The 22013-nt window shown below is 40.0% G+C and overlaps 1 pseudogene; it reads right to left on the reverse strand.

The window, feature by feature from the left end:
- LOC137291181 (uncharacterized) overlaps positions 1-22013 on the reverse strand; it is a 77788-nt pseudogene that overhangs the window by 54049 nt on the left and 1726 nt on the right.

The following is a 22013-nucleotide window of genomic DNA, read 5'->3' on the forward strand; positions in this document are numbered from 1 at the left end:
CATCATTACCTTGTCAGTTTGCTGACGGGGTTAACCTCTTTGGTCATGTGGACAAGGCGTCCGACTTCGGATCGGAATGTCTGTGGTTCGAATCCCAGCACGGGACTCGGAAATATTGTGGCCGCTACAACAGCATAAAATACTCCCGATAGTTCGAACATGCCCAAAACAACATCACCACAAACCAGTACGCTTGGTGGCATTTGTGATTTTGACAATTTTAATCTCTGTATTTTTGACATCAGAAGACCTTGCGTATTATGCGATTGAGATTTCTTGATCTTCAATACTTGTGTACAAGAAGTGTGTCGGCGTTGGCATGTAGATGTCATCATAATGTGGCCAATACATTGTCGTTTACAGTCCTTTGCAAATCATGCCAGATTATCCACAAGAGAACGCAGATGACTGATCCATAACAAGGTTCGTTAAACCCCATCGTTGAAAGGGGAATTGCATGTTGTTTCCTACCTCATCGTACGAGTGCACGACATCTTTCGTGCAACCAAAAGTTCGTTACTTCATTTTGCAGCGGAATAATGGCTGCCCACGTGTTTGACGTGACGTTACTGGCAGCATTCCTTTTCCTTTTGTGGACTGTCGTGGCTGGCTGTTTGTTTTGGTACCTGTCATAACTGTGACGGGACGACTAAGATAGGATCAGAACGAATCCGTAACGCAGGATCGGTTGTTTGGTTAGCCCGGTGCCGTCAGTAGCGAGGACCCGGGTTCGCATCCCCACCTGGGTACAATGTGTTAACCATTTCTGGCAACCCTTGTCGTGATATTGACAAACAAAATACATTGCTAAAAACTGCGTAAAACTAAAACACATTCAGTCACTGCTTTTAATCCCCAGAAAATGGCAGTATATCGCCAATGGAGACTGGTGTTCTGGGAGCACTGACGACGATACTAGTCGTGACTGTAGTGACAGGCGTGGTGTATCTCTGGAGGAGGACCATGCAGTAAGTACAGTCCTTCAAGTTGTGACAAAGCAGTTGATGTATAGTTGACTCCTTCAATCACTGCGTAGCGTGTCGGGGTAGTTCTTGCTTCAATATATATGTTAAAAGATAAGTAAGGTTATATAATTTTATTCGATATGGTGAGTTAAACTAATATAATTAAAAAGCAATTCTGCTAGAAGAGTTGTTTCTGCATGTGTCTGTAATGTGTGTTATTCGTAATTAAAATACGCTCCGGTTTTCGTGAACATGTATCATCGATACTTAATAACTGTTACAGTTACAGTTCATCTGTAAATGGCACAAAGTAGTTGTTCCTACTGAGAAAGCAACAAAGAAAACATCACTTCATCAAAACAACTACTAGCATCAACAGTGTCACAGTTAAAGTCACTGTGTTAAAAAAGTAAACATAGAAATTCATTGATTAAAAATTCTTTGCATGTAATGTCAAACCTCTAATAAAACTAGTAAAAATAGACATATATTGCTGCGGCCAGCAAATGTACCACCAAATCCATGTCTCAGAGATCAAGTCTTTCTTATTTTCGCAGACGAAATGTTCTATATATTGGTATTCAAACAAATGAGCCTGGAAGTGTGAAAGCATGACGCTTTTTACGTAAAATAACATCCCAGAGACGATGCAAGGGTGTGTTTTGACTTTTCTACTCGGTAAATAAATATTCCACGCATGAAACGTTTTCTATAGATATAGAAAAGTTTTTGATCCTTATGGTTTAGAAAAAGTATAGTGACCATGAGCTCTCTAAACATCATTCTGTTACTGAGATGTCGCTCGTCCTCGCGTTTAATGAGCTGCTCTCCCATCATATAAAGATCCTAAAGGGACCTCTAAGCAGTCAGTTCCTGGCACGGTCGCCGATCTTCATGGCACCATTTCCTTCATATCACCCCCTTGACCAGAAAACGCCACTCCAACCGCAGCATAGGACAAAGGGGACACAGACTCTGTACATTTTGCGGACATCACTGTTCTATTAATGAACTTTAGACTGTAATGTCTCATAATGCTCTGTGTCCAGCTCGGTGTAGTCATGTTCAGGCAGAACATTACATGTTGGGATTTCTACAGGTGGGCCAGGGCTTGTCTTCGGGGTGCCAGCTTCATTTGATGCCGTCTTTGCCATCCTGATTTGAAAATGTGGAATATATTGCTGAACATGAGACTCAAACTGAGAATATCGCGGTCATTCGTATTTAAATACTTTACATATCTATGGTTTCGGCAGAAACAAGTGGACAAATACTGTAATAAGTTTAATTACCCATTAAAGAGCTATAGTGAAAATGGACCCCAGCGAAAAAGGCCACAATAAAATTCGGCGAAAATGGCTACCATTACTAGGGAGAACGGCTTCTGGGTTTAGAGAAAACGAACATTCTATAAAACAGTAAACTGCATGTATTTTATATATCATAGTGCTTTGTTGTTTACATAGCTTCTTGTTATTGATAATAGATGCGGTGATACGTATACTAAGGAGACACCTAGAATAGATAAGAATCCTATCTATCAAATAACAATCTTTTAGTTCTTTCTTAAAACGAGATAAATGGGCGCCGTCTGGCTGATCAGGGTCAAACATTTCTGTCATCAGCTTCTCAACAATAACGACAGCCGCTAGGAAAGGACTATTTCGGGTTTTCGCCTTCACCTGTCACCAATTAAAAAATTAGTCAGTAAACACACTGAAGAACATGTTATCATTACTCAGCAGTCAGCTGTGAAAGTATTTTTCGCTCTCTCACGACTGTCAGCACACAAGGAGTAGCGGGGTGTATCGTCATCAGTCACATGGCATTTTTCCTTTACAGCCTGGCACCTTCATGGAATCGTGCAATTCTTGCTCACTTAACGTCTGCTCCATAAGTGTAACGAGAAATTCAGTATCTATATATAATCTGTTCTGGTATGGGAGATGAACTTTCCTCTTTCATCTATTAGTTACCTCATAAAACAGCCTCCTTTTCTAGTATGTTCCAGTTACTACCTTACTGACGGGACGTAACTCATCTTAACTACTGCTACAAACTACTTACTCTACAAACATTCTCAGTGCCTAATTGATCCAGGAGAAAATTAGTTACCACCTTACTGACGAACCTTAATTGATTGTAATTGGTCACATAAGTTGTCCCAATTTTGGCAGTGACATGCAACACCTGCATTTCTCTTGGTTCAGAGACCGTTCTCTCCTGCACGGTGGCCGTTTTCTTCATTTTTGAGGGGTCTGTTTTCGGGGGGGATGTTTTCTCCGTATCCGCATTTAATAACTAAATGGAAGCGTACCTGAAATCTCCTTTCCTCCATATACACACTGTAACTGCCACAACAGCCAACACCACAAGCATGGCAACGGCTCCCATAAATCCCGCTGCTAAAGGAGATATGTTTCCCGAGTCGATTCCAGGTAAACTCTTCACCACTTAAATGAGAAATTCAAACAATAAAAGATTTTGATTCTGAACAGTTGTCAAGTTTGGATGTATCACATTATTGGATGCTATTTTGTAAATAATGACTCTCCCCTATAATCCTCCGTGGTATGTTAGTCTAGTTATGTTCGTCCCAATGTTCTCCTTACCAATAGTGTTCGTTTATGTTAGCAGTTTGGTATTTCAGCCATAAACGAAAAATCTCCCAAAAATTGTTAAATACTCAAACTCACTCCATTCGTTCCCTGATTTAACTGAAGGTCCACCGAATTGGATCATGATCATTGTGACAAAACAAGTTCTGGTCGGGTGGCCATGCTGAAAAATAGTGTGTGACTATCAGGAACATCTATTTATATCTGGGGAACTTCAGTGCATGACTTAAAACATCCCCTTGCTGCACCCCTTGTGGAAGTTAAGACCATATTTACCATGAGACCATACAACTGATATTGATCGTAGGATGGTCTTTGGACATGGTATCTTTGAAAGAAACAACCACAGCACTAAGATTACCTTAAGTCAATGTCAAGCAATGGGAGTTATGGTCCCCCTAGCGCCATGGTAGCATTGCACAACGGCGCATAGGTCTGTATGCCATCGTTTTGTGTTGGTAACTCTAAACTGTAATCAGGGGTTACGTCAGGTAACTTAACCTCACTTATCGTAGAGTGTGTCTAATTGTTGTTTAGACTCAAATCAATATCTGCCAAAAGCAGCTCAATTGTTCAGAGGTCAACAATATGCGAGGTATTAGTAGAACCGCGGTATGTTGCCAACAGTTCGGAATACCGTAATACTATCCAAACTCTGCGATTCGGTATTTTCGGTTGTTCATCATTTTATGAACCTAAGCGTTTTCCGAATGTCGAAGGAAAAAATCACTACACTCCGTCATGTTGAAAGGACAGTGGGGTGTAGCCGTCGAATGTTTATGATTTACAGGTTCGACTGGAAGAGACTGGAACCACTGCAGACTGCCCAAGGCCAGGTCGACCACGTGTGACATTACAAAGGAGAACTTCAAAATGTGCTTTGTCACCACCGTAACCGTTTTTTTTGTGTGGCTACAGGATCCAGAAGGGGTCGACTGTTTAGGTGTCGACTGTTGGCGCAAACCACTCGAAACCAGCTGCGAGCTGCTAACCTTCGTGTTTACCAGCAATATCGGGGAACCATTTTGACGCCATCACATCGACGTTTGCTTTTGCTGCGGGCCCGGCGACATCTCCAACTCGAGACTGGAATCAAGTTGTCTTCAGTAATGAATTAACATTTACCCTCAGATTCGCTAGTGGTAGGATGGAGGTATGGAGGCGACGCCGTGAACGTCATGCTGAGTGTCGTGTACAGGAAGTTGACAGATTTGTGGGCGGAAGTCATAGTGTTTTCTGTTGGATTGCCCATAACCGCTGCTGCAGGGTACCATGATCAGGTGCTAATCCCCGAACCTATTCCATTCATGGCAGCACACAGTCCAGGTCTGCACTTTCAACATTACAGATTACACTGTTCTATTAATGAACTTTAGACTGTAATGTCTCATAATGCTCTGTGTCCAGCTCGGTGTAGTCATGTTCAGGCAGAACATTACATGTTGGGATTTCTACAGGTGGGCCAGGGCTTGTCTTCGGGGTGCCAGCTTCATTTGATGCCGTCTTTGCCATCCTGATTTGAAAATGTGGAATATATTGCTGAACATGAGACTCAAACTGAGAATATCGCGGTCATTCGTATTTAAATACTTTACATATCTATGGTTTCGGCAGAAACAAGTGGACAAATACTGTAATAAGTTTAATTACCCATTAAAGAGCTATAGTGAAAATGGACCCCAGCGAAAAAGGCCACAATAAAATTCGGCGAAAATGGCTACCATTACTAGGGAGAACGGCTTCTGGGTTTAGAGAAAACGAACATTCTATAAAACAGTAAACTGCATGTATTTTATATATCATAGTGCTTTGTTGTTTACATAGCTTCTTGTTATTGATAATAGATGCGGTGATACGTATACTAAGGAGACACCTAGAATAGATAAGAATCCTATCTATCAAATAACAATCTTTTAGTTCTTTCTTAAAACGAGATAAATGGGCGCCGTCTGGCTGATCAGGGTCAAACATTTCTGTCATCAGCTTCTCAACAATAACGGCAGCCGCTAGGAAAGGACTATTTCGGGTTTTCGCCTTCACCTGTCACCAATTAAAAAATTAGTCAGTAAACACACTGAAGAACATGTTATCATTACTCAGCAGTCAGCTGTGAAAGTATTTTTCGCTCTCTCACGACTGTCAGCACACAAGGAGTAGCGGGGTGTATCGTCATCAGTCACATGGCATTTTTCCTTTACAGCCTGGCACCTTCATGGAATCGTGCAATTCTTGCTCACTTAACGTCTGCTCCATAAGTGTAACGAGAAATTCAGTATCTATATATAATCTGTTCTGGTATGGGAGATGAACTTTCCTCTTTCATCTATTAGTTACCTCATAAAACAGCCTCCTTTTCTAGTATGTTCCAGTTACTACCTTACTGACGGGACGTAACTCATCTTAACTACTGCTACAAACTACTTACTCTACAAACATTCTCAGTGCCTAATTGATCCAGGAGAAAATTAGTTACCACCTTACTGACGAACCTTAATTGATTGTAATTGGTCACATAAGTTGTCCCAATTTTGGCAGTGACATGCAACACCTGCATTTCTCTTGGTTCAGAGACCGTTCTCTCCTGCACGGTGGCCGTTTTCTTCATTTTTGAGGGGTCTGTTTTCGGGGGGGATGTTTTCTCCGTATCCGCATTTAATAACTAAATGGAAGCGTACCTGAAATCTCCTTTCCTCCATATACACACTGTAACTGCCACAACAGCCAACACCACAAGCATGGCAACGGCTCCCATAAATCCCGCTGCTAAAGGAGATATGTTTCCCGAGTCGATTCCAGGTAAACTCTTCACCACTTAAATGAGAAATTCAAACAATAAAAGATTTTGATTCTGAACAGTTGTCAAGTTTGGATGTATCACATTATTGGATGCTATTTTGTAAATAATGACTCTCCCCTATAATCCTCCGTGGTATGTTAGTCTAGTTATGTTCGTCCCAATGTTCTCCTTACCAATAGTGTTCGTTTATGTTAGCAGTTTGGTATTTCAGCCATAAACGAAAAATCTCCCAAAAATTGTTAAATACTCAAACTCACTCCATTCGTTCCCTGATTTAACTGAAGGTCCACCGAATTGGATCATGATCATTGTGACAAAACAAGTTCTGGTCGGGTGGCCATGCTGAAAAATAGTGTGTGACTATCAGAAACATCTATTTATATCTGGGGAACTTCAGTGCATGACTTAAAACATCCCCTTGCTGCACCCCTTGTGGAAGTTAAGACCATATTTACCATGAGACCATACAACTGATATTGATCGTAGGATGGTCTTTGGACATGGTATCTTTGAAAGAAACAACCACAGCACTAAGATTACCTTAAGTCAATGTCAAGCAATGGGAGTTATGGTCCCCCTAGCGCCATGGTAGCATTGCACAACGGCGCATAGGTCTGTATGCCATCGTTTTGTGTTGGTAACTCTAAACTGTAATCAGGGGTTACGTCAGGTAACTTAACCTCACTTATCGTAGAGTGTGTCTAATTGTTGTTTAGACTCAAATCAATATCTGCCAAAAGCAGCTCAATTGTTCAGAGGTCAACAATATGCGAGGTATTAGTAGAACCGCGGTATGTTGCCAACAGTTCGGAATACCGTAATACTATCCAAACTCTGCGATTCGGTATTTTCGGTTGTTCATCATTTTATGAACCTAAGCGTTTTCCGAATGTCGAAGGAAAAAATCACTACACTCCGTCATGTTGAAAGGACAGTGGGGTGTAGCCGTCGAATGTTTATGATTTACAGGTTCGACTGGAAGAGACTGGAACCACTGCAGACTGCCCAAGGCCAGGTCGACCACGTGTGACATTACAAAGGAGAACTTCAAAATGTGCTTTGTCACCACCGTAACCGTTTTTTTTGTGTGGCTACAGGATCCAGAAGGGGTCGACTGTTTAGGTGTCGACTGTTGGCGCAAACCACTCGAAACCAGCTGCGAGCTGCTAACCTTCGTGTTTACCAGCAATATCGGGGAACCATTTTGACGCCATCACATCGACGTTTGCTTTTGCTGCGGGCCCGGCGACATCTCCAACTCGAGACTGGAATCAAGTTGTCTTCAGTAATGAATTAACATTTACCCTCAGATTCGCTAGTGGTAGGATGGAGGTATGGAGGCGACGCCGTGAACGTCATGCTGAGTGTCGTGTACAGGAAGTTGACAGATTTGTGGGCGGAAGTCATAGTGCTTTCTGTTGGATTGCCCATAACCGCTGCTGCAGGGTACCATGATCAGGTGCTAATCCCCGAACCTATTCCATTCATGGCAGCACACAGTCCAGGTCTGCACTTTCAACATTACAGATCCTAATGACAGATCCTATACAGGGAGGGGGACAGCAGAAAGGAGTTTCATACATTGCACCCAATTCAATCGAGCCTTGGTTCTTTCGGCCCAAGCACCAAGCCAAGACACAACCCTAGTTTGAATAACAGAGGGCTAGATTATTGGGAGTGAGTTAGTGAGTTAATATTTAACGTCACATCGGCAATATCCCAGCCATACCGTGAAGAAAACAATTTACACAAAAATGAAACCACGAGGGAGAGTAAAATCTGTCAACGATGGCCAGTAAACACTAAATATAAAACTATCAGGGGGAATTAAAATATTTCATTTAAAGCAAACAATACAATATAAAACATGGGCTAGACATCGCCAACAACTAAAAGTAGATCATTATGCCAAGGGCCATGGAGACCCACATTACTTTTGCTACCTGCATAGACCCTGGTTGGATTTACACCATCCCTTCAGCCGCTGTCGATGGTACGAAAATTTAGCCGAAATATAAAAGAACAAATATACTACCATTAAGAAGTATGGTGGAACAAACTTGACTTTGAAAGTTTTGGGGACGCTCTCAGGAGGACAATAGTTTTATGCTACATCAACCCCCCGAGACGATACAGTCACAACAATTTAAGTTCATAATCTGAACTGCCAGGTATAAATCTTCATTTATGTGTTTGCTTCAGCTGTGAAAATAGAAAGTTATCCGGTAGTCCAGAAGATATTGTTCTGGATCCAAGCCACAGTGGCAAAATCCACTGCTCCACCGTCCTCATACCCATCTGTACATAAGGATTTGTAATTGCTATATTTACTTTTTAATTGATTATAGTTTTGTTTATATTGTAAAATATATTCATAAGTTTCTATTTTTTTAAATGATGTCAGTGTTAGGTCAACTTGTAACCTAACCAACTGTCAAGGAGGAGAAGAAAGAAGACCGAAAGGGGTTATATTTTCCAGCTCAATGCCGGCCGAAGAAATATATGGCTTAATTCTGTGCCATGGAAGCGGAACACATCCTCATAAAGGGGATTGAAGAAACACACACAAACACACACACACACACACACACACACACACACACACTCACTCACTCACTCACTCACTCACTCACTCACTCACTCACTCTCACACACACACACACACACACATATATATATATATATATATATATACACACATATATATATATATATGTGTATATATATATAGCGTTAGATTCATTAGAGTATAAATTAGTAATGTAGTCTAAAGACAATTTTATACGTCGTTGTGTAAGGGATGGATGGAGACTGTCAGTAGGTGAAGCTCTGAAAGATCCAAGACAAAGTCTTAAACCGTGGTGGTGGACAGAATCAAGGAGTTTAAGGTTGTTATTGCAGGCCCCACCATATACGATGAACGGACCAGTGATCGATTTAAGTGTAAGAGGACAGCTTGATCCCCTGTCCACTTTGAGTTTTAAAAAATCTTTCCACAAATCATGCGGCAAAAAAGTTAAATGGGAATCGAAAATTAGACCCAAGAACTTGGCCTCCTTTACATGTAAAGATAAGTCTGGGGCCTTTTAAGGCTTATATTTTCTACAAATACGTATACATTCATTTTGGATTTAGAAAATTTAAAGCCATTTTCAAGACACCATTTATTTTGTATAAGCATAACTACGGTTGCCGTTCAATGGTATGCATATTTTTCTCACGTCAAGAAAGTTTTGACTTTTCCTGTTGTTTCTGATATTTCTGAAACTCAGGGACATAAGTAAGATGGTGATTTGAACCTTTGCCTTTAATTCTTTAAATCATGTTCTATACCTTGAACATTGGCCTACGTGAATTAAGGTTGGAGACACAGTTTCAGCAAGATTACCATTTGTTTTGTTTTAAGGTACGATGTGCCTTCGCTTTTAGTACTTTAAAGTAATTTAAGATTGGACAGTTGGGTGATGGCGACTCGGGTTAATTTCTAAGATAGTTGGAAAGTGGTCACTTCCACAAAGGTCACTGTGGACCGGGCAATTAAGTTCATTAAGTAAACCAGAATAGAGAAACAAATCTAGAGAAGAGTAGGTGCCTGTTGCAGGATGCAGATAAGTGCTTGAATCGTCATGGTGTATAAACAAATCGTTATTGGAGATAAAATCATCTAGTATTTGACCTTTTGAGTTAGTGATTGTACCACCCCAAATGTGGTTATGGTCACTGAGATCACGCATTATAATACAAGGTTTAGAAAGTTGGTCATAGAGAGTTTCATGATCAGACTATTGGAGTGTTAAAGAAGGCGGAATATACAGAGAGCATAGTGGAAAGGTACCATGAAGAGAAAGTCTCACTGCAAAAACTTGGAGATTAGTTGTGATTGTTATAGGACTATGGATAACATCCTGCCTAACAAGTATTGAAGATCCTCCAATAATGAACCAGGCCCATTCCACCAACCGTCTAGGTGAAGTCAAGGCCAAAGTGTTGGGCAATAGGAACACGTTTCCAGGCCCTCAACCACCAGGATCCCTTTCTCCGTTGACACAGTGACGCAACCCAAGGCAAACGGGTGGATGGAAGAAATATCCCCCCGGGTCCTTAACGGGGTGTTGGCGAGGTCTTACGGTTAACCGGCACCCGCCATGGGGAGATGGCTCGGACATAGAGGAGGCAGATAAGATGTAGACATTGTTTGACCGAATAATGTGTAAAGCATGAAACTGACCTTGCAGCCGAGTACGACTTATTCAAACATTTGAAAATGTGAAATAATGCTTGTGACTCTTGATATACCAACATTTAGATTCCAATATCAAAACTTAAATGCCCGTAATGATATGTTCTGAATTTAAGTTCATATATCCAAATGTGTTGTAGCAAGGTCTGCACGGTTATTACGTGAATATTTGATATGATCAGACGGACTAGAAAACTGAATTTCAGTTAACAAAAATCAGTCTAGGTCTATGGACGAAACTACATGCAGCAATGTGTGGTAAGAATACATGCTTCTCTGGACATGAATCATGGGGAAATATCATTCAGTGAAGCATGATACTTTCTGATGTCTGTTACCTGTAGTGCAGTCCTCCCCCTCCCATCCTGTCTGACATCCATCTGTACACCGTCCTGTATCCTGGGGACAGGTGCTCGCATCTCCGTGGCACATCCGGTTACCGCAGGTTTTGGTGCATCCTGTCCCATATTCCACACCTTGGACACAAGCTGTACACAAAAGAAAATGATGAGTGTCCACTGTGTTTCCAAACAGGAGCCCCTTTAGAATCCCTCACCATAATTTGGACGGAAGTAACCATCATCCAGCCTGCTGTGACGCCACTTTCACTCACGGGCTCTTTCACTGAAAGTCTTGTTTCTTCTTCAGTGAGGTTTCGAACTCGCAAAGTCACCAATTTGGAGTCACTATTGCGCATGATTAAGCTGCTGAGGCCTCGACAAGTTGATGTTCACATTCTCGGGTCAAACTTGCGAGCCAGAAGTTGGTTTGCTAATAGTAATATTAACATGATGGACTGCTTGAAATTGAAAATGACTTATCATTGGAGTCGGAATCGTACTCAAAACTCAAATGGACGCCCAGACTGAGTATGGTTTTTCAACTTGTTTTTAAAAAACTTGTGCCTGTTACAACGTTTGTAGAGTCAAGCAGGCATGGACAGTTTGGAGCTCCAAAATTTAAAATGACAACATAAAAATAATTTCTATGGCTCCGTTTAAAAGAGTACAAGCCGCTAAAGCACCCCTTAACAAATTGAAATGACAGTTTTAAAAAATAACCGATTAACTAACTAACTAAATAAATAGAAAAAATATATAAACAAAACAAATTAAGAAAATAGAAATAAAGATGACAGTATAGAAACAATCTCTTTGTTTCCGTAATGTAAACACTGCACTGAAGACTTGCAAACCCGTAACAAAAGGATGCGAGTACGACCAAGGGATTGGGTGTATTGCACTTGTACAACAATATTGACACGTCCCAGTTAAGCACAGGACAGGTGGGAAATTGCAACAAAACCGAAAAAAAGATACAATTATGTTTTACATCACACGTACCTATTTGGTGAGAGATTCAAAAGGGAGGTCTTCAAATGTAGTTAATAGACTTTTCCATAGGAATATCTGCATGTTTCGACCCATTCTGCAGTCTAAAGGTGTGACACAGAATGCTAACAGGCAACACACACTTAACGTGTAATAGACACTTTTGTCTAACTGTTTGAGGACACTTAGAAACAAGTCTATGAAAAATGTGTGAACATCAAATGTATCGTCCAAGTGGTTTCGAGGTGACTATGGAGTTACCGTATGACAGAAACCAGATCGATTCTGTATGGTCATTCCCTCAGGACGAATGACGACCAGTGATCTTCTACGATTGATACAAGAATGTTTCTCGGTCAAATTAACACTTGGCATTGACCTTTGCAGCTGTTTATACCCGAATTGTTAGCTCGGCCCTGGCCACATGCTGGACATGTTAAAGAAAAACAACTTATGGCCTGTTGAAGATGTGTATTCTTGAGTGGCAGAAATGTTACAAGGAATGATCTGAGGACTGACCTTCTGTGCAGTCAACATTCTTCCATCCGACTACGCAGCCACGTTCACACTTCCCTGTCACGTGATTACAAGACGAGATGCCATTACACTTCCTGGAGGAACACTGGTAAGCAGTCTTCTCCATATGAGTTTATACATTCTAAAGTGAGGACATGGGATGCATAATTAGTGTGATATGTGAAGAATACGGCTGTTGTCTCCCTTATGATTTGTCTACATAAAATTAACGACTCACTGTCTCGAAATGAATGGAAACTTGCTCATGGAAGCTATGGATAGCGGTATAGGAATGTTTAAGTCACTGGCCATGCGCTAACTCACAACCACAACCGGTTCACTTCGGAACCATACCCTGACGTTGAAAGCGTAGATCACTTTGTGTTACAATATAACGTCCCAGTAGTTTCGATCATTTTGTGTTACAACATAATGTCACAGTAGTTTCGATCATTTTGTGTTACAACATAATGTCACAGTAGTTTCGATCATTTTGTGTTACAACATAATGTCACAGTAGTTTCGATCATTTTGTGTTACAACATAATGTCACAGTAGTTTCGATCATTTTGTGTTACAGCATAATGTCACAGTAGTTGACTTACAGGGGAACCTGTATTTCCCGTCAATAATGGTTGTGAGTATTATGCTGTTCCCAAACTGATAAATACACATTTGAACAATCAATTGTGGTTTTGACTAAAATGTTGTTTCTTACTACACCTATTTGTTGTTTAAGTGTCACTTTAAACTGTACCTAGACGGGTGGTAGAATCGGCCCGATTCTATCAATCGGCTGGTCACGCCAAGCCCTGTGTATGGACTTACGTTTTTGTCAATATACTAATCTTTTTGGAAAATGTGTTACTTTTGGTCTTGGCAGAATTGTTCTCTAAACATGTTTATGATTTTGATGTATTATGTTTTGCACTTTGCCTAGAGTCTTATGCCAGAAGGCGGTGGCTCATGGGCCAATCTGGTAGATGTGTTATTAATAACTCTTCTGCTGGAGTATATCATCCGAGTATCCTTGGTGCTGCAAGTTGGAGACCCACTTGTTTTTAGCATTGTCCTTGTGATACTCCGTGGTGGGTGGGGAGCTCGGATGACGAACTATTAGAAATTAACCATGGCTTATGAAAACCCTCCTAAAAAAACCAAACGACAACTAGACACTGATCCAATTGAAACTGATCAAAGACTGCCCACGTCAATTGAATACTGGCCACGATTTCTTGTAATTGAAACTGTTGACAAGACTCCATTAAAGTTGAACCCTTTTGCCACATCCAAGGGTATACAGGGCCTTGCAGGTGATGTCAAGAATATTAGACGTTTGCGTTCCGGTGCTTTGTTGGTTGAATGTGGGAAAAGGCAACAAGCCACAAACCTTATGAACACAGAATTGTTTGTCGGCGTTCCAGTCACGGTTACGGCTCATAAAACACTGAATACGAGCAAGGGAATCATCAGAGATCGTGACCGATTGTTTGCGGATATGACAGAGCTTGACATCATCTCTGAAATGAAAGATCAGGGTGTACTCAATGTAAAACGTTTCACAATCCGGAAGAATGATGTTGTAACTAACACCAATACTTACCTGTTCTCCTTTTCCTCACCAGCTGCTCCAAAATCTCTTAAAGCAGGTTATTGTAACATCAATGTGGACATGTACATTCCAAACCCTTTGCGGTGTTTTAAATGTCAAAAGTTCGGTCATGGCGTCAATACTTGCACATTGTCTGTTGTATGTGCTCACTGTGGCGAAAAGACACATACAGCAGAAGATTGTGACAGTAATGTTAAAAAATGTACAAACTGTGCGGGTGACCACTCCTCCAACTCTAAAAGTTGTCCTGTTTGGAAACATCAAATGGAGATAAATAGGATAAAATCTCAAAACGTTAGTTTGGCGGAAGCTAAAAAGCTAGTTCAAAGCTCAGAGCATAAGGAAAGCTATGCTTCTATCACCAGAACATCGTCAGAAACAGTAACCGCTAAAACAACAACGTCATCTGTATGCTGTCAGACAAACCTGACCTGGGTTAAAACGGAATCTCCTCTGATATTCTCACCTGCAATATCGACCCAAACAACAGAATCAGTTCCTAGTACATCTCAAAGCCAATGTGAAACATCCTCTGATCTTAACGCATCATCTCAGCCTACAAAGTCTAAACAACTCTCTAAGGGCAAAGGTACAAAGCCAGATTCTTTGAAAAAACTTAGTGGTAGAGCACCCAAAGGGTCAGACAATAAAATCAATTTATACAACAAATATGGATCCCTTGAGGACATGGACGTGACTGAAAACGTCCGCTCCAGGGCACACAGCTTGTCGCCCGCCAAAAAGGTACGGGGAAGATCCCCAATAAATCCTCCCAAACGATAGATTATCATAATCCTATGATACAGTGGAACTGTAGGGGACTAAGGAATAATTTCCATGAATTACAACTTTTAATCCAAGATTTATCGCCCTCAGCGTTTTGTCTGCAGGAGACATATTTGAAAGAGACAGATGTTCTTAACCTACGTTCGTTCAGTGCATACCATTGTTTTTCGCCTAAGGGTGACAGGGCCACTGGAGGGTCTTCCATTCTAGTTAAACAGAACGTTATCCATAGCCCAGTTACACTTACTACTAATCTTCAGGCTGTTGCAGTGCGACTAACTTTGCACGTTGCGTTTACATTATGTTCTCTGTATGTTTCTCCGTCTTCAACGTTTCACAAACTCGATCTTCAAGCTCTATATGATCAACTCCCAAAACCCTGCATTATTATGGGAGATTTAAATGGACACAACCCACTCTGGGGTAGTGCAACAATTAATGGTAAAGGTAAAGTACTGGAGGAATTTTGTTCAGATAATGATTTATGTATTTATAATGATGGCTCCAATACATATTTACATCCTGGTACAGGAACTTATTCTGCTCTCGACTTGTCAGTCACAAATTCAGAACTACTAAATGAATTCGAATGGTCAGTGCACGATGACCTCTGTGGAAGTGACCATTTTCCTACTATACTAAAATCTGTAACTCCATCTGATGTTCCTCCATCATCAAGGCGGAATTTTAAAAAGGCTAACTGGGCTTTATATGAAACACTGTGTGCTGAAAAACTTAAACCTGAACTTTTTATTGACGTTCCAGATGCTATTAAATGCTTTTCTGATGAACTGAACTCCATAGCTGATGAATGTATACCAAATTCCTCTGCAGTTCCACATATACGGAAACCATGGTTCAGTGATGAATGCAAACAAGCTAGGAAGGCAAGGAAAAAAGCAGAACATTATTTCCGTCGCCATCCTATGGTTCATAATTTAAATAAATTTAAAATTTTAAATGCTAAAGCACGGCGTACTTTTAAACAGAACAAACGCCAATCTTGGCAAAATTATGTATCCAAAATAAATTCTCGGACACCCATGTCCAAGGTATGGAACATGGTCCAGAAAATTAAGGGTAAAGGTACTAAATCTACTGTCCATCATCTTAGACATGGAAACCAATTGCTTACTGATAAATCAGATATTGCTAATAAACTAGGTGAAACCCTCGCTAAACACTCTTCCTCTTCTAATTATGTACCTAAATTCCAAACGTATCAAAGACAACAAGAAAAAAGAAGTATTAATTTCAACCCAGATAATGGGGAAGATTATAATGAAACATTTTCTATTCATGAACTCCATTCTGCTCTTGATCAAGCTCATGACACTGCTACTGGAGCTGATAACATCCATTATCAGCTCCTGAAGCACTTACCGGAGTCCTGTTTGGAGGCACTCTTATCTATTTTTGACGATATTTGGACTTCAGGTAAATTTCCGTCTTCATGGCGTGACGCTATAGTAGTACCAATACCTAAACCTGGACGTGATCATACTGATACGTCTAATTATCGACCTATTTCACTGACTAGCTGTGTTTGCAAGACCATGGAACACATGATAAATAATCGACTTGTTTGGTACTTGGAAACTAATAACCTTATCACTGATATACAATGTGGTTTCCGTAAAAATAGAAGTACTGTCGATCACCTAGTGCGTTTGGAATCATTTGTTAAAAACGCACTAATTAAAAAACAACACGCCGTGTCTATCTTTTTTGATTTAGAAAAAGCATTTGACACAACTTGGAAACATGGTATTTTAAGAGACTTACATGACTTCGGTTTGCGAGGTCGTTTGCCGCAATTCATAGCCAACTTTTTAAATGATAGACAATTTCAGGTCCGCGTGGGTTCTACCCTGTCTGATCATTACAATCAGGATCAGGGTGTTCCACAAGGCAGTATTTTATCTGTCACACTTTTTAGTATAAAGATAAATAGTTTATGGAAAGTTTTAAATGATTCTATTGATGGTTCGTTATTTGTGGATGATTTTAATATTTCTTGTCGTGGTAAAAATATGAATACCATAGAGCGGCAGTTGCAGTTGTGCTTAAACAAAGTGGATAAATGGTGTCTTGAAAACGGCTTTAAATTTTCTAAATCGAAAACTAATTGCATACATTTTTGTCGTAAATATAAACCACATAAAGACCCTGAACTATCTCTAGATGGCACTCCCATTACAGTTGTCGAGGAGGCCAAGTTCTTGGGATTAATTTTTGACTCACACCTAACGTTTCTGCCTCATATTAAATCTCTGAAAACTAAATGCCTGAAAGCACTTGATTTGTTGAAAGTGGTATCAAATTCTAAATGGGGAGGTGATCAAGCTACCCTCCTCCATCTATATCGATCACTTGTCCGTTCTAAACTTGATTATGGCTCCATCGTATATGGTGGAGCCTGCAACAGCAACTTAAAATTATTAGATTCTGTTCATCATCAAGGTCTAAGACTTTGTCTTGGGTTCTTTAGAACCTCTCCTGTTGACAGTCTGTATGTTGAAGCCGATGAACCATCTCTAGCACAACGCCGTATAAAATTATCTTTACAATATATAACAAAGCTATACTCTAACGAATCTAACCCTGCATATAACTGTGTTTTCAATCCTCTCTACGAGGACTTGTACAACAAAAAGTCTTCTCTTGTTCCACCTCTTGGGCACAGAATTAAACCCTTTCTTTCTTCGGCTGGCATTGAGCTGGAAAACATAGCTCCTTCCTGTCTTCTTTCTTCTCCTCCTTGGCAGATGGTTAGGCCACAAGTCGACCTAACATTAACTACATTTAAAAAATCAGAAACTAATGAATTACAATACAAACAAGAATATCATCAATTGAAACATAAATATAGCAATTATAAATCCTTATTTACAGATGGGTCCGAGGACGGTGGCTCAGTTGCTTGTGCTACTGTCATTGGATCCAGAACAATATCTTCTAGATTACCAGATAATAGTTCTATTTTTACAGCTGAAGCAAACGCCATATTAACAGCTCTTAAATATATTCATAGACATCCGAAACATAAACAATATATAATCTATTCTGATTCTCTTTCTTGCCTTCAAGCTATTAAACATCTAGCATGTAAACATCCACTTTTAATAGAAATTATTGAACTTTATAACTATCTTGCGACTGGCCAATACGACATCGTCTTCTGTTGGTTACCCAGCCATGTTGGAATCTCTGGTAACACTTTGGCTGACCTTGCTGCTAAGGCAGCGCTCAAGAAATCTGTGACACCACTTCATATTCCCTATACTGATTATAAAGCTAAAATTAGATCTTACATCCGTGATCTGATGCAGAAGAAGTGGGGCACCCAAGTAGGTATCAATAAATTACATGCAATAAAACCATATGTTGGTTACACCTACTTGGGTTGTCGGTCCAGATTTGAAGAGGTCATACTACGACGATGTCGTCGTATTGGCCACACTAGGTATACGCATGAATATCTTTTGAAAGGTGAGGCTCCTCCGTTCTGCATCCCTTGTGATGAAATCATCACGGTCAAGCATGTCTTACTTGACTGTGTTGAATATTCCATCACAAGGGACAATTATTTTAAATCAAGAACTATGAAGGACCTTTTTAGTAACGTACGTTCTCATATAATTATTGCATTTTAAAAAGAATTGAATATATTGACTGACATGTAAATAAAGAAGTATTTTATGATTGGAAATTCAATTAGCAGCTAAGATTGTTAGTGGCTGTATCCTCGAAGGGGGTTGAAGTACCGTAAAATTATTGTCCTCCTGAGAGGGTACGTAAGTCCCAAAACGGTTTAAGTCAGATTGAATCTTCCACCTTTTTTTAATCGTAGAATAGGTGTCATTTTAATTTGTGGCTAATCTTGCATACAGTCGCCAACAGCTGAGGGGATGGTGTAAATCCTGTCAGGGATCATGCGGGTAGCAGAGGTACTGTAAGTCCCCATGGTCCCTGGTATGGTGATCTACCCTTTGTTGTTGGCGATCTATAGCCTGTTTTTATATTGTACTGTTCAAATAGTGATACTATCATTTTTTAAGTTTCCACGCTAGTTTTAATACTAACTGTGATAATCTAGTGGTTTTACTGTCCTTCGTAGACAGGTTCTTCATAATATCCATATGTATTATTTTTTGTGATATTTGTTCTCGTCACGATATGGCTGCGATATTGCCGATGTGACGTTAAATATTAACTCACTCACTCACTTTAAACTGTATGTCATGCTAACTAACATGTGTACTTTCCTCGAAATAAAAAATCGAAAAGATATTTATATTATTGTTTGAACGAATCGGTCTTAAGATTCCGAAGAGTCCGTCTATAGTTTATTAGAATAATAACCTTATTCCGTTTTCGTTAATTAGTAGATTGTTCAGAGAGATAGTTTCAGAATCATCACGGCATTTCTCCTACTCTCAGTACAGTCTGTTCCATCCCATCCTGCCGCACAGCCGCCAACACACGTCCCTGTCACGTGGTCATAGCTAGAGTTGTCGCCCTTGCAGTGTCTGTCTGTGCACAACTTGATACAGTTTGTGCCAGAACTGCCAACAGTGCAAACTGGAACGAAATTGTTTGCTTTAGGAGATAGATAATTTAGTAAACATGGATATTGTAATTTAAACTACACCAAACACGCACTAATCGCTTAATCGTTATGCAAGTTGGTTCTATTTGCGGTTTTATTCTTCGTCAGTCTCCAGTCTAACCACAACTATTATTTCTGTAGCCGGTGACCAAATCCGGAGATTTTTTAGTCGTCCATTTGTCTTTTCTGGTCACTGCTGCCTTCTCAACTCTGTTGTCCAGTTAACTATATATTTTTGATCTTAGTTGTATGTGTGTATAATAGTTCACAGTATGAAATGTAATGTAAACATTTAATATGTAGTGACCATGAACTTGTAATAAGTATGTGTGTATCATTTAGTGTTTTTGAGAACACTAAATCTTGTGTGCTTGAAGAATTATTAGTGCATACCAGGTAGTGCGGGCATGTATAAGTGCGTCTGCTCAAGACATAAGAGTATGAGTGCGTCTGCCTGTCTGTACGTCGATATTATGCATAAAACTTGGTTGTGATATTAATAGTCAGATTTTGATAATCGCTGCCTCCCTGAGAGGTTCTCATGTGCCAAAGTTTATTCGTATGAGTAATATTATAGATGCGTATTTCCCTTTAAATATGTGATTTTTATCTGTGACAGAATACAAGTACGCCATATGTGGGATTGTAATATGCACGCAGAAAAAATAATTCTCATGGCACACAACAATTTTCTACATGTAACAATCTTATGGTACGTTTGTTAGGTTACAGATGCCTGTAACTGTTTATTAGTAATTCAACCTTGCTTATGTTTTCTGCTAGAGTATATCTACTGTGAGAGACCATCTTGTCCCAGACTGATAGTTCATCCCATGAAACCCCCAGCTATCTGTCTTTATTCATCTGAAGATGTAATACCTCTGTTACATCTGTAACTACAAACCTGTGTAACACATGTCTGTTTGCTAGCCTGGTAGACACATTCCACTTGGACAGACGCCGGTTACGTAGTTGCACACATCACTGTCACAGTAGAAGTAGTTGTCACAATCAGCGTCGAAAGTACCAGGACCACACACTTAGATGGAAATACAACATGCTATAAACGTCATTGACATTGTTGAAAAGAGTTAGAACAAAGTAAAATAGTTCATATGGTATGTTTCCAGAAATACAATTTTTGCCTTAACGAACGTATTCAGTAAACGTTACGTCGATATCGATACCATGACAATTACGTTGTTGAGAAAACTGTGATGTGAATTGCTGTATCATTCATTCTCACTGATGGTTTACTCCGCCTTGTTCTCGAGCATTCCGATAGCTGTTGATGGAGTTTCCGTTTCATGTAACTTTGATTTAGTAACAAGAATTATTATGCAAATGGATATTGCAATGCAATATTTATGTAGTTCAGAAAACGTCATCAAATGACAGAAGTTGCCAAATAATATTTCCGGCTTATTTCCATCAACTTCCACTTCACAGAAATCCATGATAGGTACGGTTATGCCTGTTGTTTCATTGTTGACAGTTGTTGTGTACAAGACCAGGGCCCTTCACAGAACACGTGGCATTCAAAAACATCAGCTATGCCTGTCCCGTCTCTGTTCCCCGCCACGTTGTAGCAGTTGACTCCATCAGTTGGGGAGGCGGCAGTGTCAGCTATGATCTGAATACCATTCCGACGAACTTTATCTGTTACATGTAAACAAATGGGGATCGGAATTGACACAATGAAACAAATTCTCGCAGAAAATGGTCAAGATGACATCATTATCCAAGTGTCAGTAGTTTTAATCATGGTAACACGTCTCGAATGCGTGTGTCCCAATGCAGATGGGTAAGATCAAGAACTTGAAGAAACAAAACTGTTCACACTTGCCAGCAAATATTATTCTGCAATCCACTTTGCATACATTAACGACCTAGTTTCAAGGGTTGATTTGATTCAACGTGTTTTATTTGGGGTCATGAGTAGTTTCCAATAAACACTCATAGAATCCAGTAACAAGCTCACTGAAGTGAGTCTTTAAAGCTGTTAAAACATTCCTTTGTTTCAGAATTGAGATAGAAAATACCCAGATGACCTTACTCGAGGTTGAGTGAGTGAGTAAAGATTAACAGCAACATCGGCAATATCGTCATATCTATGACAGGAGGTACATGACCTAAATCTGCCGCGTTAGCAGTTACGTTTTTGTATACAACCGAAACTATGTAGGTGATAATTAAACACCTATCGTAATACTCACAACTAATCCTGAAGTATATGATGACGTCATGACAAGTGTGGTATGTCCAAGATCCACCCTCCACCAGGCAGAGGTTATATTGGCGTCTTGAAAGGCAGAATGAAAACATCCGGTTTCATCAACCCCACTCGTGTCGCCATTGACGGCGTTGGATGTTGGGTAATAGTTATTACTGGATGATGTTGTTTTGTTGAGGGCTACAGTTTCTGTAATATACACTACAGGGGTAGCAAACAAATCATTAATATCATGTTATCACATCACTGATATCATGTTATGGTAATGTAAAAAGTAGCTATTGCTACGGACAATGCTTGCAT

The sequence above is a fragment of the Haliotis asinina genome, chromosome 7, assembly GCF_037392515.1.
Source record: "Haliotis asinina isolate JCU_RB_2024 chromosome 7, JCU_Hal_asi_v2, whole genome shotgun sequence".
NCBI lineage: Eukaryota > Metazoa > Mollusca > Gastropoda > Lepetellida > Haliotidae > Haliotis > Haliotis asinina.